General features: G+C 36.3%; 1 long non-coding RNA gene across 1 annotated transcript in view; it reads left to right on the top strand.

Annotated features, from left to right (window-relative positions):
• Window positions 1–18,965, top strand: part of LOC309660943 — a 74,753-nt gene that overhangs the window by 51,698 nt on the left and 4,090 nt on the right. The window contains exons 3-4 of the long non-coding RNA XR_014263742.1: window positions 16,878–17,031; window positions 18,727–18,893. This is a non-coding gene — a long non-coding RNA (uncharacterized lncRNA). The remainder of the gene's footprint in view (window positions 1–16,877; window positions 17,032–18,726; window positions 18,894–18,965) is intronic.

Here is an 18,965-nt window from a genome sequence, read left to right on the forward strand (position 1 = left end):
CCTTAGCCACTGGGGGAAGACACCAAAAACAACGGGAACTATGAACCTGCAGCCTGAGAAAAGGAGACCCCAAACACAGTAAGTTAAGCAAAATGAGAAGACAGAGAAACACACAGCAGATGAAGGAGTAAGGTAAAAACCCACCAGACCTAACAAAAGAAGAGGAAATAGACAGTCTACCTGAAAAAGATTTCAGAAAAATGATAGTAAAGATGATCCAAAATCTTGGAAATAGAATGGAGAAAATACAAGAAACGTTTAACAAGGACCTGAAAGAACTAAAAAGCAAACAAACAATGATGAACAACACAGTAAATGAAATTAAAAATTCTCTAGAAGGAATCAATAGCAGAATAACTGAGGCAGAAGAATGGATAAGTGACCTGGAAGATAAAATAGTGGAAATAACTACTGCAGAGAAGAAAAAAGAATGAAAAGAAATGAGGACAGTCTCAGAGACCTCTGGGACAACATTAAACGCACCAACATTCGAATTATAGGGGTCCTAGAAGAAGAAGAGAAAAAGAAAGGGACTGAGAAAATATTTGAAGAGATTAGAGTTGAAAACTTCCCTAATATGGGAAAGGAAATAGTTAATCAAGCTCAGGAAGCACAGAGAGTCCCATACAGGATAAATCCAAGGAGAAACAAGCCAAGACACATATTAATCAAACTATCAAAAATTAAATACAAGAAAAAATATTAAAAGCAGCAAGGGAAAAACAACAAATGACATACAAGGGAATCCCCATAAGGCTAACAGCTGATCTTTCAGCAGAAGCTCTGCAATCCAGAAAGGAGTGGCAGGACATATTTAAAGTGATGAAAGGGAAAAACCTACAGCCAAGATTACTCTACCCAGCAAGGATCGCATTCAGATTTGATGGAGAAATTAAAACCTTTACAGAAAAGCAAAAGCTAAGAGAATTCAGCACCACCAAACCAGCTTTACAACAAATGCTAAAGGAACTTCTCTAGGCAGGAAACACAAGAGAAGGAAAAGACATACAATAACAAACCCAAAACAATTAAGAAAATGGTAATAGGAACATACATATGGATAATTACCTTAAATGTAAATGGATTAAATGCTCCAACCAAAAGACATAGACTGGCTGAATGGATACAAAAACAAGACCTGTATATATGCTGCCTACAAGAGACCCACTTCAGACCTAGGGACACATACAGACTGAAAGTGAGGGGATGGAAAAAGATATTCCATGCAAATGGAAGTCAGAAGAAAGCTGGAGTAGCAATTCTCATATCAGAAAAAATAGACTTTAAAACAAAGACTATTACAAGAGACAAAGAAGGACACTACATAATGATCAAGGGATCAATCCAAGAAGAAGATATAACAATTGTAAATATTTATGCACCCAACATAGGAGCACCTCAATACATAAGGCAAATACTAACAGCCATAAAAGGGGAAATCGACAGTAACACAATCATAATAGGGGACTTTAACAGCCCACTTTCACCAATGGACAGATCGTCCAAAATGAAAATAAATAAGGAAACACCAGCTTTAAATGATACATTAAACAAGATGGACTTAATTGATATTTATAGGACATTCCATACAAAAACAACAGAATACACTTTCCTCTCAAGTGCTCATGGAACATTCTCCAGGATAGATCATACCTTGGGTCACAAATCAAGCCTTGGTAAATTTAAGAAAATTGAAATCATATCACGTATCTTTTCCTACCACAATGCTATGAGACTAGATATCAACTACAAGAAAAAATCTGTAAAAAATACAAACACATGAAGCCTAAACAATACACTACTTAATAACCAGGAGATCACTGAGGATATCAACGAGGAAATCAAAAAATACCAAGAAACAAATGACAATGAAAACACGATGACCCAAAACCTATGGGATGCAGCAAAAGCAGTGCTAAGAGGGAAGTTTATAGCAATACAATCCTTCCTCAAGGAACAAGAAACATCTCAAATCAACCTAACCTTATACCTAAAGCAAATAGAGAAAGGAAAACAAAACAAAAAAAAACCCCCAAAGTTAGCAGAAGGAAAGAAATCATAAAGATCAGATCAGAAATAAATGAAAAAAGAAATGAAGGAAACATCAGCAAAGATCAAGAAAACTAAGAACTGGTTCTTTGAGAAGATAAACAGAACAGAGAAACCATTAGCCAGACTCATCAAGAAAAAAAGGGTGAAGACACAAATCAATAGAATTAGAAATGAAAAAGGAGAAGTAACAACTGACACTGCAGAAATACAAAGAATCATGAGAGACTACTACAAGCAACAACAGGCCAATAAAATGGACAACCTGGAAGAAATGGACAAATTCTTAGAAAAGCACAACCTTCTGAGACTGAACTAGGAAGAAATAGAAAATATAAACAGACCAGTCACAAGCACTGAAATTGAGACTGTGATTAAAAATGTTCCAACAAACAAAAGCCCAGGACCAGATGGCTTCACCCGCGAATTCTATCAAACATTTAGAGAAGAGCTAACACCTATCCTTCTCAAACTCTTCTGAAATATAGCAGAGGGGGGAACACTTCCAAACTCATTCTACGAGGCCACCATCACCCCGATTCCAAAACCAGATAAAGATGTCACAAAAAAAGACAACTACAGGCCAATATCACTGCTGAACATAGATGCAAAAATCCTCAACAAAATACTAGCCAACAGAATGCAACAGCACGTTAAAAGGATCATACACCATGATCAAGTGGGGTTTATTCCAGGAATGCAAGGATTCTTCAATATACGCAAATCAATCAATGTGATAAACCATATTAACAAACTGAAGGAGAACAACCATATGATCATCTCAAGAGACACAGAAAAAGCTTTTGACAAAATTCAACCCCCATTTATGATAAAAACCCTCCAGAAAGTAGGCATAGAGGGAACTTGCCTCAACATAATAAAGGCCATATATGACAAACCCACTGCCAACAACATTCTCAATGGTAAAAAACTGAAACCATTTCCTCTAAGATAAGGAACAAGACAAGGTTGTCCACTCTCACCATTATTATTCAACATGGTTTTGGAAGTTTTAGCCACAGCATCAGAGATGTAAAAGAAATAAAAGGAATCCAAATCGGAAAGGAAGAATTAAAGCTGTCACTATTTGCAGATGACATGATACTATACATAGAGAATCCTTAAGATGTTACCAGAAAACTACCAGAGCTAATCAATGAATTTGATAATGTAGCAGGATACACATTAATGCACAGAAATCTCTTGTATTCCTATACACTAATGATGAAAAATCTGAAACAGAAATTAAGGAAACACTCCCATTTACCATTGCAACAAAAAGAATAAAATACCTAGGAATAAACCTACCTAAGGAGACAAAAGACCTGTATGCAGAAAACTATAAGACACTGCTGAAAGAAATTAAAGATGATCCAAACAGATGAAGAGATGTACCATATTCTTGGATTGGAAGAATAAACATTGTGAAAATGACTATACTACCCAAAGCAATCTACAGATTCAATACAATCCCTATCAAATTACCACTGGCATTTTTCACAGAACTAGAACAAAAAATTTCACAATTTGTATGGAAACACAAAAGACCCCGAACAGCCAAAGCAATCCTGAGAAAGAATAATGGAGTTGGAGGAATCAGGCTCCCTGACTTGAGACTATACTACAAAGCTACAGTAATCAAGACAGTATGGTACTGGCACAAAAACAGAAATATAGATCAATGGAACAGGATAGAAAGCCCAGAGGTAAACCCACGCACCTATGGTCAACTAATCTATGACAATGGAGGCAAGGATATACAATGGACAAAAGACAGTCTCTTCAATAAGTGGTGCTCAGAAAACTGGACAGCTACATGTCAAAGAATGAACTTAGAACACTCCCTAACACCATACACAAAAATAAACTCAAAATGGATTAAAGATCTAAATGTAAGTCCAGACACTATAAAACTCTTAGAGGAAAACATAGGCAGAACACTCTATGACATAAATCACAGCAAGATCCTTTTTGACCCACCTCCTAGAGAAATGGAAATAAAGACAAAAATAAACAAATGGGACCTAATGAAACTTAAAAGCTTTTGCACAGCAAAGGAAACCATAAACAAGATGAAAAGATAACCCTCAATATGGGAGAAAATATTTGCAAATGAAGCAACTGACAAAGGGTTAATCTCCAAAATTTACAAGCAGCCCATGCAGCTCAATATCAAAAAAAAACAAACAACCCAATCCAAAAATGGGCAGAAGACTAAATAGACATTTCTCCAAAGGAGATATACAGATTGCCAACAAACACGTGGATGCTCAACATCACTAATCATTATTTAAATGCAAATCAAAACTACAATGAGATATCACCTCACACCAGTCAGAATGGCCATCATCAAAAAATCTACAAACAATAAATGCTGGAGAGGGTGTGGAGAAAGGGGAACCCTCTTGCACTGTTGGTGGGAATGTAAATTGATACAGCCACTATGGTGTACAGTATGGAGGTTCCTTAAAAAACTAAAAATAGAACTACCATACCACCCAGCAATCCTGCTACTGGGCATATACCCTGAGAAAAGCATAATTCAAAAAGAGTAATGTACCACAATGTTCATTGCAGCTGTATTTACAATAACCGGGACATGGAAGCCACCTAATTGTCCATCGACAGATGAATGGATAAAGAAGATATGGCACATATATACAATGGAATATTACTCAGCCATGAAAATAAATGAAATTGAGTTATTTGTAGTGAGGTGGATGGACCTAGAATCTGTCATACAGAGTGAAGTAAGTCAGAAAGAGAAAAACAAATACCGTATGCTAACACATATATATGGAATCTAAAAAAATAAATAAAAAGGTTCTGAAGAACCTAGGGGCAGGACAGGAATAAAGATGCAGTCTTAGAGAATGGACTTGAGGATATGGGCAGGGGGAAGGGTAAGCTCGGACGAAGTGAGAGAGTGGCATGGACATATATACACTACCAAATGTAAAATAGATAGCTAGTGGGAAGCAGCCACATAGCACAGGGAGGTCAGTTTTGTGCTTTGTGTACACCTAGAGGGGTGGGATAGGTAGGGTGGGAGGGAGGGAGATGCAAGAGGGAGGAGATATGGGGATATATGTATATGTATAGCTGATTCACTTTGTTATAAAGCAGAAAGTAACACACCATTGTAAAGCAATTATACTCCAATAAAGACGTTAAAAAATTAATTAATTAATTAATTTTTAAAAAAGGAAAGGAAGACTGAGGAGCAAAATATTTAAAATATTGAAAGAACCATCCATCCCCACACCACGAATATAGTATTCTATATTCAGCAAAATTATCCTTTAAAAGTAAAGGAGAAATACTTTCTCAGTCTAATAAGAACAGATTTATCTCCAGCAGCCCTACCCTGCAAAAAACCTTAAAATTCTTCAGGCAGAAAGAAAATATGTTATGAACTGAATGTTTTTTGTACCTCACCCCAAAAATTTATTTTTGAAGCCATAATGCCACAGTATGGCTGTAGTAGGAGATGGGGTCTTTAAGGAAGTAAGGTTAAATGAGGTCATAAAGGAGGGACCCTAATCTGATAATATTAGTGTTCTTAAAAGAAGAGACACCAAAGTGCATTTTTTCTCTCTCTGTCTCTCCTCTCTCTCCCTCTCCTCTCTCTCTCTCCTTTCTCTCTCTCCTCTCTCTCTCTCCTCTCTCTCTCCTCTCTCTCCCTCTCTTAGAATGCTTGGAGAAATGGCTGACATAGGGAAGTGGGAAGAAAATACAGCACAGTAGTCTGCCCCTTAACTGCAGTTTCACTTTCTGAGGCTTCAGTTACCTATCGTCAGCAGATGTCCAAAAATATTAAATGGGAAATTCCAGAAATAAACAATTCATAAGTTTTAAATTGCTTGCTATTTTGAGTAGCATGATGAAATCTTGCACCATCCTGCTTCATTCCACCCAGGATCCCCAACCATCAATGTCATCTACTCCTCACTTCCAACCATCAAAGTTGTCATGTTTTGATGAGCCAGGATCACCTGAAGCAGACGATCCTCCTGGCATGTCATCAGAAGGTCAACAGCAGCCTAACTCTATGTCACAATGCACTTCATCTCATCACATAGACATTTTACCATCTCCCATCATCATAAGAAGAAGGGTGAGTACGGTACAATAAGATCTTTTAAGAGAGTGAGAGAGAGAGAGAGAGAGAGAGAGAGACAACATTCACATAACTTTTAGTACAGTATATTGTTATAGTTGTTCTATTTTGGGGATTTTTAGGTACTTAACAGATATTTTAATTTTATTTTTATTTTTAAATATTTATATTTTATTATTAATTATTATTGTTAATCTCTTACTGTACCTAATTTATAAATTAAACTTTATTCTAGGCATGCATGTATAGGAAAAAACATAGTATATATAGGGTTTAGTACTATCCACAGTTTCAGGCATCAACTGGGTGTCTTAGAACATATCCGCGTGGATAAGAGGGGACTACTGTATGAGTCTGAATTTCTTATAGTGCCAGAAAGTAAGGAAGTTCACCCCCAAAAGAAAAAACAATCCACAATAATAGGTGTATAGCAGAGGGTCATGTGAGACCACTGAAAGTGCTCCCAATGGCCAAATCTGAAACTCTTTGAGCAACAAAATAAGATGATGTGATGGCTACTTTTATGAGTCAACTTGGCTAGGTCACAATAACCAGATATTTGGTCAAAGACTATTTTAAATTTTCCTATAAATATATTTTTTAGGTGAGATTAGCACTTAAATCATTAGACTTGATTAAAACAGATCACTCTCCATAACGTGGGTGACCTAGTCTGCCAGCCTACCCTGCAAATTTTGGTCTTGCCAGACTCCACAATTGCATGAGCCAATTCCTTAAAATCTCTCTCTCTCTCTCTCCACACACACACACACACACACACAACCTATTCATTCATTCTGCTTCTCTGGAAAACCCTGACTGTAATAAAGGTACTGAGTATTGGATTATGATCCTACATATAAAAATCTCATATGCAGAAGAATTCCAAATAAGTGATGTAGACAATACCCTCTCAAATAAATGGAGTTTAACCACTCCATTCCTTTAGTATGAGCTGTCCTTAATGACTTGCTTCTAAAGACTAGTGCACAGAGAGAGAGAACATATAATTTTACAGTGGAGAAACCTGACAAACTCTACTTTGACCAAGTGACCAAAATTAACCTCAACACAAGTCACATTGAGAGCATGCACTGTTAATATGATTGGATGAGATGACACTTCACTTCTGTGGTCTCCATAACCCCAGTCTAACCGTGTGAAAAAACATAAGACAAACCCAAACTGAAGAACCTTCTACAAAACACCGGACCTATACTCATCAAAACTGTCAAGGCTACTAAAAACAAGGAAAGCCTGAGAAACTGTTATAGCCAAGAGGAGCCTAAGGAAACATGATTATTAAATGTAATGCAGGGTCCTGGATGAGATCCTGGAACAAAAATAGTTCATTTAGGTAAAAACTAAGAAAATCTGTATGGAGAATCTATATGGGTTGAATAAAAATGTATCAATATTGATTCATCAATTCTGACAAATATACTATTGTAAAATGTCAATGACAGGAGAAACTGGTTGTGGGCTAAATGGAACCCTCTGTACTATCTTCACAACTTTTCTCTAAATCTAAATTTATTCTAGAATAAAAAATTTATTAGAAATACATATACACTAAAGGAGAATAATATTTTGAGTAAATGATGTAACTATTATGGAAAAACATCAATTGCTTTCTTCTTTTGAGGGAAGAAGTGAACTTAACAGGAATTTCAGTGGAGGCAGGTTCTCCCAGGTAAAGGATCCAAATCTTCAGAGTATAGGAGCTTTGATTGTCTGTCTTGGCAACTAGTATTGGCTTGTGAAATTAAAACTTAAAATAATTACATGACTTCTGCTGTAGTTTTCAGATATAAAGACTAATAAAAGCATTTGATTGACATTTCTTAAAAAGCATACTGAATATACCCATTAGCACACTTTCCATGCTTAGTGTTGATGGAAAATCCATCTTTAACCATAAAGCAATTGATTTTCATAAGCGTCTTTTTCATATGTTACTGATTTGTATTCTGTAAAGCCCACTATTACAGGACAGTTTGTTTGAGCATAACTTGCTCTCTCCTTTGCTTGGGCTCTCTGATTTATTCAAGTTACCAAAGGACAGAAATAGATGCAAGTTTTGGCCATATCCATTCTCTTCTCCTACAGGGAATACTCACTATTGAGCAATGAGCATTTTCAAATGCAAATGACCCTCCAAATTAGGGCAGTCCTCCTTCTTAGAGCCACTACTAAACCACCACCTGTGTGTGTTCCTATTCAAAGCTGGTCTACTCAGCCCATATGCATCTCCTCCAGTGTTTTATTTGACAATCTGTTTCAGCTTTGCGAGGGAGCTAGGAAATTATGTATTGCTCATTTTGTCAAAGTCATCATTGACGACAATTCCGGCATCAAGAGGCTCAGTTTATTCTGCAGATGTTTTTATCAAACAGAAGATAAATCATGGCTCCCCATCTTGTTTTGTGTCATACTTCTGGGAATAATGGAGGGCACAAATAAAAACGCTTTCATTAATAAAGAAAGAAAGGAGTAGACTCCAGAGGCTCACCATGCTTGACTTTCAGATATGCAGTACACACCCTGGTAAGAGACCATGTTTAGCACCAATGTAACAGGCTTGGGGTGGGGGTGGGGTGGAGTTAGGGGAGGTAATCTTAATTTTTTAAGAGATGCATTTCCTCTCATTCCTTTGAGAACAGTGGGCCCAATTCATTTAGAATTCCAATACAGATTAATGTTCAGCACAGCACCTTCTAGAAAGAGGCACTATAAAATATTCCTGAAGAAAAAAATGATTAATCTCATAGGTAAATCATCGGGAGAGATTGTCTTGTAGTTCTCATGAGATGTAGCTAGACTTTCTGTGAGTTTTGGTGTAAGTACCGGGTCCCTGGATTTGGCCTGTTGAAGTCCAGACTCAAACTTAAAATTGGGGGGAGGGAGAAAACATGTCTGTGAATTTGTCTTCACCTTCTGCTGTAAGGTGTAGTTAGCTGATGAAAGTAAACCAAGACTCTTAAATAAAAAGAAATATTTAATGTAGCCTACTATGTGCAAGGCACTCGTATTCTATTAGGATTTCTTATGTGAGATTAAAATGGCCAGACAGGCTTCACCAGATTCTGCATAGTCTCTAGAGCAATATGGAGTGTATAGACTTGAAATCAGGGACTGGTGTGATAATTATCAGTGGAGAATGAGCAAATGTTAAGGTGCTCATGGCCCTCCGTGATGCAGATGACAGCGTTGTGAGAGGCAGCCAAGGAGAATATGATTTTAAAAATTCTTTAGCGAATGTTGGGAATGAGAAAGAGAAAATGTTAGAGAAGTAGCTGACAAAGAGGAAAACACTTAATACTCCTTTACTTCTACCATCATCGTCCCCAGTGACGTTAACTACGCACCAGACACAGTGATAAGTACTTTAGTTATTACTTGTTATCATCACAACTATGTTTTGAGATATTATCTCATTCTATTCCAATATTAGAAAAAGAAGCTCACAAAGGTTATTTGCCCAAGACTACACAGTTAGTACTTTCCAAATCATGTTGGACAGTGGCTAAGGCCATAGGATTTGTATTCAAGTGGTCTTTGGTTTGAATGTGGACAATCCAGCATTTCTGACCATTAGAACCTCCATGGACTAGATTACTTTTAATCTGGTGAATGTGTACTTAATTGGCATCATCAATTTTTTCATATATTCCTTCACCATCTATTTATGGAAGATCTACTATCTGTCAAACACTGTGCTTAGTTCTGGACAGCAAGGATAAAATATATTATCATCTTCTCCAAAACAAGGAGACAAAAATTAGTGTAGCAACCTCTTGTTCTCCTTGGAATATCCATGGACAAATTATTTCCTTTTTATATCAGTGCCCCTTTCAGACTCTAACCAGTCTCTCCAGGAAACCCTTAGACATTTTGCATCAGCATTGCAATTTATTATTTAAGAGAAATATAAATTGCAATGCAAATAAATATTATTTATTTCCCAGTTTTCTCCCATTTGTCTGAATAAAACATAAGCTGATCAATATATAAAATATCCATAAAACTAGGCCACTGCAGTGACGATTCGTGCTGATTTTTTTTCTCCCTTTTACCTTACTTCCACATGATTTAACATTAAAGTTAAGGCAAGAGCAGCTACCACAAAAGAACAGGAAAAGCAAATAAGATTTTAACAAGCTTTCAATAGACTGACAAAAGGAGATGGGAAACTAGAAGCATGACAATAATAAGCAGTAACTCTGCAAGAAATACAGTGTCCAAATGGATCCTGAATGAGAAATTTACTTATTTATTTGCATATTTCAGTTCAGTTTTGTGTTAACTAGTTTTTTTCCCCTCTTGTTTGGAAAACCATTTGGATTTATTGCATCTCCTGGGGTTCTTCTGTATTTTTTGTTTTTCAACATTCAATCTCCTTATTTTAACATGTCTTTATGTTCAGATTTTTCAGACACTGTTTACTCTGTTTTTTTCCCTACAAATAGTAGAAATCATGAAATGAACAGTTAAAGTTACTGTTAGTGCACAAATAACTTCAGACAGATCGTAAAGTCCCTAGTGATCACGGAACTATATAATGCTGACTAGCTCCAGCAGTGACAGCAAAAATTTTCATAAGCCAGATGCTTAGCTTTTAGCTCAATCCCAACAACTTATCCTCACCATGTGAGAATTCCCCCTTACTTTTCCAAAAAGCCTATTGTCTTTCTGACTCTCAGAGAAATTCAGCAGTTTCTGAGGTCTTTCCCCAGCTTTCCTTCTTTCTACAACTGCAAATAACTCAAAATGATGAGGGCACATGGCAAAGGACAAACACGCATAACATTTTTTTTACCAGCCATAAGCAAATTCAGATGGAAAATTTTAAAACAGGAGTTACTAAAGTCTTTCTGGATAAGACACTGCCACTTGCAGTATGAGTGCTTAGACTTTCTTGTAAGCCTAGGAGGTGGATAAGGCAGTCTTCATTTCCTAAAGAGCAAGAATGGATTGCTTAATGAACTAACATTTTGGATATATCATGATTTAAATCACAATGACTTACAATATCTGAACTAGACAAAATGTTAACTATTTTTTTTTAAGTTACTGATCTTCTTAACCCACAAAACTGTCTTTAGATTTAGCATTTACAACATGAGACAAGCTGCTGAATTTGCTTCAAGTTTTTGTTTTTTGTTTTCAACCTTGCCTGTATAACTCCAAAATCCATTGTATGGATACACTGCATTTCTTAGAACCTCTCTCTCATATATATGAAGAAATTAAATCTCAGAAAGATTTTGTGTTGAGAATATCATATGCAAAAATACAAGATGAAGAATAAATTAACCAGCCAGGATGGTAACAAAAAAAATCAGCATCCCCTGAAACTAGTAGTTGCAGATATTTAGCTCAATGTGAGTCAAATGTATGAGGGAGATTCCTGCCCCTGGAGTGAATACGATCTGTGACTGGGGCAAGAGACTTAGAGAATCCAGAATACAGGAGCTAATGGTTCTGAACTGCTAAGAGCCAGTCAGGCCATACTAACGTACACAGGTGTATTAGTTTCCTAGGCTGTCATAACAAACTACTATAAGCTGGGTGCCTTATAATAACATAAATTTATTACCTAACAGGTGTAGAGCCTAGAAGTCTGAAATCAAGGTATGTGCAGGGCCATGTTCTCTCTGAAGACTCTAAGGGAAGATCCTTCCTTGCCCTTCTAGCTTCTGTTGGCTACTGGCAGTCAGTGGCATCCTTGGTTTGTAGTTGCGTTCTTTTGGTCTCTGCCTCTGTCATCACATGATTTCTCCCCCATGTGTTTGTGTCTCTGTCTGTCCAAATTTCCCTCTTCTTATAAGGATGCTAGTCATAGTGCATTTAGGGCTCACCTCATACAGTATGACCTTATCTTAACTTCATTACATCCGCAAAGACCCTGTTTCTAAATAAGGCCACTTTCAAAGGTTCCACATAGACATGAATTTGGGGGAGACACTATCCAACTCAGTATACTAAGATTCCAAGTTCCATTTCAGGTGACATATCTCTAGGGAGCATCTCAGACTTAACATGTGCAGCCTGAACTCCTGATCTCCTATCCCAAAATACACGTTCCACCCAGTGTCTCTTCCATCTTTGTTCAACAACAACTGAATCCAACCAAGTTGCTAAGGACTAGAAACAAAGAATTATCCCTTTTTAGGGTCCTTCTTTCATAGCCCACATCCAAAATATCAGAAATCCTTTTGATGATTGCTGGAAATTATATGTAGAATCTGGCCACTGCTCACTCCCTCTACTGCAAATGCTCCTTATGAGCTGCCACCATCTCTCACCCGTATCATTCCAATAGCCTTCCAACTGGTCTCTCTAATTCCACTTTTCTTCACTTACAGTGCAATTTTAAGATACCAGTTGGAGTGATCCTTTTGAAACATAGGCCAGATTATCTCACTCCTGTGCTACAATCCCTCCAGTGGCTCCCCATCTCATTCAGAGTAAAAGTCAAAAACCCAAAAAGGCCCAGTGTAACTCTGCCCCCCAACCTATCGGCCCTCATCTTCCCACCTCCCTTTTTCTGCTCCGTTCACACTGCCCCCTTGCAGTTTGTCAAACATGCTAGTTAACTCCCACCTTAGGGTCTTTACATTCCCTCTATCCAAAGACATGTTTGAAGTCACTCAAGTCTCTACATTGCTGGAGGAGTCAAGGTAAGTTGGACATAATCTTGTTCAAAATTCTGTAAAATGAATGCTTGTGTCATTCCTAGTTCTCTGAACTAAAGCAAAGAAAACTACTATAGGCTATGATAAAGAAATACCTCCTTTCAATCACTTGAATGCTTATAATCATAAAAATAATAACAATATGGTATTTTCAAAATACTTTTATGCATCTACTGGAAACTTTGTTAAAGTGACTTTTTAGACTGTAATGTGGTTTATAAACGGTTAGTGAGTCTTAGATCCATTAGGATATTGAAAAGAAAAACTTTGAGCTATGGCAAGGAAGAAAACAGTGTGTAATTATGTGATGGATAGAAAAAATTTCTTCCTTGTCCTTCTCCAATTTAAGCATATCAACTCAGAGTGCCTAATCCTGGTCCCATAGTCCCATTAGTAGTTTATAGAGAAAGAGTGGATTTATAGGAAGTCCCAAGGCTCCTTCCAACTTTTTCCAACCAACACCCCTGGATCTGTCATCTGGATTTATTTTCTGACAAAACATAATTTAATAAGAAAAGATTTTTCATAAACTAACAGAATTACCCAAGGAAACACAAGATGGGTTCAGACAACTAGTTAGACTTAGACTCAAAAGAATAGCAGACATTGTTTATCTATTAAAATGAAGAGATAAACAAGGTGTCAACCAAAAGACACAAGGATTTAAAGAAGAAATTATAAAACAAAAGTCAGAGATGAAAGCCAAGCAGGAAGAGCTCAGAAAGGTTATGGGAGAGAACAATGAAAACAGAATAGAGAGAAAAGGCACATAAAAAAAACAACAGTAAGACATAACTTCAACAGAAAATGCTGTCAAAAATATTGCAAATGTGTTTAGGGAAATTGGAAGAGAATAAAATAACATTTAAAATTGATTATAAAAAAATATACTCGGTGGAAGACAGAAAAAGGAAATTGAATATTTGTAAAAAATGGTGTTTCTGAAGATGAGAATAGAACATGTGGAACATAAAATATTAAAATATAAAATGAAAATAAAACTATTGTGAAATTTAGGAAAGAGCTTGTATTTGTAGATGAAAAAAATACACCTGTCCCTAACCCATCAACACCAAAATATACTAGTGAAATAACTGAACTACAAGAATAAAGAGAAGAGTTCCTGTTTCCAGTCACAGGGATCCAGGTTATTTGGATAATTTTGCTAAAAATGACAAAAATTGCTAGATAAGATATTTTAAAAATTCATCAAAGTATTGGATAGCTGGAAAGATGACGAAGATCTACTAAGTCAAAAATTTATGGGAATATAGAACCCAGAGATACAAGCAGTGTCCTGTACTGGAATAAAGGAGTGTTTGCTCTGAGGGCATTTGTTACTGCTGGCAAACTTGGGCCTTTGGTTAGGCAAGAATGTCCCATCCAATAATGAACAGGAGACACCTCCACATTAACTTGGGAAGATAAAGGTGAACAGGAAGTAATTCTCTCCTCAGAGAACACAGAAAAAGTTGCCTTGATGCTGAACAGATAAAGGAAGGAAAAGAAAAGAGTATTAACAACAGCAACAACTCTGAAGAGCTGTGGTTATTTCATTGCTGTCGCTCAGATTTGTAGATCAGATTCATGCTGCCTGGGACTCCAAGTAAACCACAGCTTTGATTTAGGGTCGTCATGGATTTATAGAACCTGGTAGAAAGTAACTTCATCCTAGGTCATAGAGAATCCATGACCCAAAATAATTTTTCAAAGACAATGTGTAATGCACAATCAAAAACGTTCAAACACAAAAGGAAACCACAAAAGAATCAATAAAACTAATAATTAAAATGGACACATAAAGATTTTAAGCATGGAAGCTATTTGACATGGTTTATAGTTACACTGTGCTTACCGTACAGTTTCCAAGAAGCAGTGGCTCCAACTAAGGGAAACAATGAAGGGAATTCCCAGGATAATTGTTGTGCAAGAGGTCTAGTGGAGTTTAAATTTAGGGTAGAAGAGAAGGGCAAACTGTTCTTAGAAGTAATTATTATGAAATGAAAAAATGATTCCATGAGCTTGTTTGGAGTTTCCTTGGACCCTAAGTGCTTAACAGCAAGTAATGTACTATTATGAAATAAAAGGCATTTGAGCTTCCAAAAAGACCAAGTCTTATATAAGGAGGAAATGTTACTTTGGGTCAGTGAACAATACATGTATGGTCACAGTGATTTCATTTTCAACTTTCAGATCAAACCTTGTTCAAAACTAAATCAAGATTCAAAAGTGAAGAAAATAAATGGCATAAACAAGAGCAATTGAGAAAAGATAATTTGATCTAGACTTACAAAATATTATCTTTTAAATGGTGTAGTTCAGTGTTTCTTACAGATCCATTTAGACCATCTAGGTAGAAGCTAGACGCTTTAATAATTTTCAGCATTTAGAATCAAACTGTAGGCAAAACTAGACAGTGTAATTATGACTGCTAAATTCAGTGAAAGTGGTGCAAATCTTAACAATGTAAAAGTAATAGTATTGCTGAGAGAACTTGGTTGAATAGAGAAGAAGAAATAAGTGTGGTATAAACTGAAAGTTACCTCATCATTTAAATTGGATGCTAAAAATAGTTATTTAAAGTTGATAAATACATGTTTTGTACATAAAGTTGATAAGTACATAGTTGTCCCCATTTGAACTGAAGTGGATTACTCACAGCAATTATCTGATGAGAGGGAATGTGGATAAGTCAGTGGAGTGGGAGAAGTTTCTGTTTTACATCTTCTGTATTTTAAATGATTTTTATATCATTTGCAGTTATTATTTATATAACAATCAACTGTAAATATAATTTAGCTTGTGGGACAGTCGACTCATTAGTTTTCCCACACACACTGTCTGAGTGTGTGGTTAGGAAGAAACTTAAACCTCAAAGCATCCTCCCCCCATTTCAATATTGGTGATATCAAGATTAAATGTGTGGATTCTGGAATCAGACAGACATTGCTTCAAATTCAACACCTATTACTTACATTTCCTAGTTTGTAAAATTCAACTCAGTGTTATTGTGGGAATTACATGAGAGTATATTTATATATGGCACTTAGCACAATGACTGGCACTGAGTGTGGGTTCAAATGTGAGAAATAACAGCAAGGTATTGGGACACCACTACTTTAGGGACTCACTCTTGGTCAAGCACACACTCCCCCTGAGAGACAACATGTGTGTGCACATGCACATGTGCGTGTAGTTGTGTTTTATAGGTTCTTTATTTGGTTACTTATGAAGACTATCAAAGTTAAGTATCCCCTCCCCAACTTTTATCCTATAAAATACCAACATAATAAATACAATTTGGAGGTTTTTGAGTTTTATTGTTAGGAACTATGACTTGTAAAATAACCTTTTACAATTAAGCTAATTTCCTAAAGTTCACTCATACTTACCAAACTTTAGGTTTTCCTTTAATTCCTACAATACTAAACCCCTACTCTTTCTTCATTTCAGCTTCTTGCCAGTGAGGTTTCTGAGACCCAAAGGATGGAATGTGAACATGATTGGTTTGTTGGAAAAACTTTGAGTTAGAATTAGGGAACTATAATTTGAGATCCAGCTGTGCTCATAGAGAGCTGTGGGGATTGTAATAAGTATCCTACTCTCTCTGGGTCTTGGTATCTTGATGTAGCAAGTGGAGTTAATGAATCCTGGTTTACATAGTGCTCTCATATGAATGCATTGAAGCTTTACAGTACAGGGAAAGAAACATCAAATGTATCATGTATCATTTCCATTACTCCTGGTTTGAAACATCTGGACCTTTTTTGTGAGTGACATTTTGTGCTGACAAAATTTAGTGTGTTCTGAACCATCTTTTCTTTGAGTATAAATGCTTTCTGTTAATATTAGTAAAGACTATAAAATCACATTTCCCCCATTCTTATTAAGCATATAGTAGATATTTAATAAAAGTAATGTTGATCAATTAATTAAAGGCAGAATTCTGGAGCTGACAAGGGGAAGAGAAACTATAATATAAGCTTTTTTTTTTTTTTTTTCTCTTTCAGGATAGCAAAGGGACAACAAACCTTATACTATGGAAAGATTTGGTTGAAAAATGATCTTCTATTGACTAGCAAGTTCTGACAAGACCCACTCTGTGGGTGTCTGGAAAATTGAAAAGAAAACCTAAAGGAGTCTTTTGGGAGAAACTGCTAACAGGTTAAAAAGTTCAAACTCTCTGCTCTGGCATACAAAACCATTTATGACTTGACCACTGTCTCTAGCAGATCATATCCTGGAACTTTACACACTAGAAATATTTAACATCTTTGAGTTCTTCCACTATAGTTAATGCCTAAATAATTTAATATAATCTTTCTATTATTTACATTTATTGTTATCTTTGTGTATGATGTAGAATTTCCCAATTCACAAATGCACATAATTTTTATCCAAAAATGTCTATTCATCTGTCAAAACCCAGCTCAGCACTCACCTTACCCAAGAATCTTCCCTTCACACTGCTGACCATCCTCATACTCTCACCCCTCCTCCTGAAACCCTCCAATCTCAGATCTTGAAACCTGTTCTTTTTGTTTCACTTAGCCCCTTTCACTGTATAGTCAATGGTGTTTTTGCACTTTTATTTTTTGCACATCTGTTTTTCTTCCTATACTGAAGCAGGGGCTAGGCACTGATTTGTATTCATGGGTATAATGCCAACATTGAGTCAAATGTTTGATGAACAATACCCAATGAATTTGTGAATGAGTAAGTGGACTCCAACACTAATCATTCTTATAGCTTTATTAGTATGAATTTGACACCAAGCAGAACACTATGGGGCTCTCTTGGGTACCAAAGCCTTTCCATGTCCCCCATGTCTTGTTTGTAGGAAAAAGACTTCAGCCTCCTAGACCTTCCCTGAGTCCCAAAGGGTAGATTCAAACAGGCACTAATCAGGGAAGTGAGGGAATGCAGAAACAAAGGAAAAACAGTCAAGACACAATAGTACAGCTATAAAGCAGAGTCCTTGGTCTTCCTCAAGGAATAGACATAACAATATATCTTTGAGTTCTTCTACAGGAACTAAAGCTCCCACCCAGATGGAGGATTGTAACTATATGCTGAGAGAGCAGACTGGTTGGACCCAGGAGGCTGATGATCGAGATTCCTAGAACACTACCCTGTTACCTCACTGCCAACCAATCAGAAGAAAGTCACACACTCTGCAGCCCTCCCCCCAAATTTTCCCTTTAAAAACCATCCGGGAATTTGGTTTTTTTGAGCATGAACTGCCTGTTCTCCTTGCTTTGCCCATGCAATAAGCAGTTCTCTGCTCCAAACTCTGACATTATGGTTTGTTTGGCCTCACTGTGCATTGGGCACATTAACTTACATTCAACAACAGATTTACTAGTTAATCCAGTATTTTTGCTGGTTTACTAGCAGCTTTACTGAGATCTAACCTATATACCATATCATTCACCCATTTGAACTGAATAATTCACTGATTTTTATTATATCTTTCTAGTTTGAACTCCCCACAATTTTGGCAGAAGACAATTGTCCTGGAAATCTTGCATGGTCCCACCAAATAGTTTTAATTTAAGGATAAATAAAGAATGAAAAGAGACAAGAAAGAGGGAGGAAGAGAATGTGTATAATTATTTCAATGCTTTCTACAATAATATTGAAATGAAACATATGATGTCAATGATGAGTAAAGGAGACATGCACTTTAAATCCAATTTGTTATGTATCTCATCTAGGAACAATTAAGTTAGTTCTCTTTAAACTTCATTCTTTACTACTTTCATTATAACCCTTTCACACACTGCTTGATATTTTGTATTTTGTATGTGTCTGTGGAAGAGCAAGAACCGTGAATTATATTTTTGTATTTCTCTTCAGGACTTGTACTATTTTGCACATAGTAAGGGCAAAATACACATGCAGTGCATCACATTGTAAAACAAAAGAGGAAAATGGAAGAAATGATGTATCATCACACAGAAAATATATGCTGAGAATCTTAATATCACAGCCCCATATTGGCTTTAAAAATCTGAATATTTCAGGTAACAGTTTTTAAGTCTTACTAATTTCATTTCTTCAGATTACTACAGATTTGTCCTTTAGCTACTTTTCAC

Source organism: Balaenoptera physalus (assembly GCF_965194825.1).
Source record: "Balaenoptera physalus genome assembly, chromosome: 5".
Taxonomy (NCBI): Eukaryota; Metazoa; Chordata; class Mammalia; order Artiodactyla; family Balaenopteridae; genus Balaenoptera; species Balaenoptera physalus.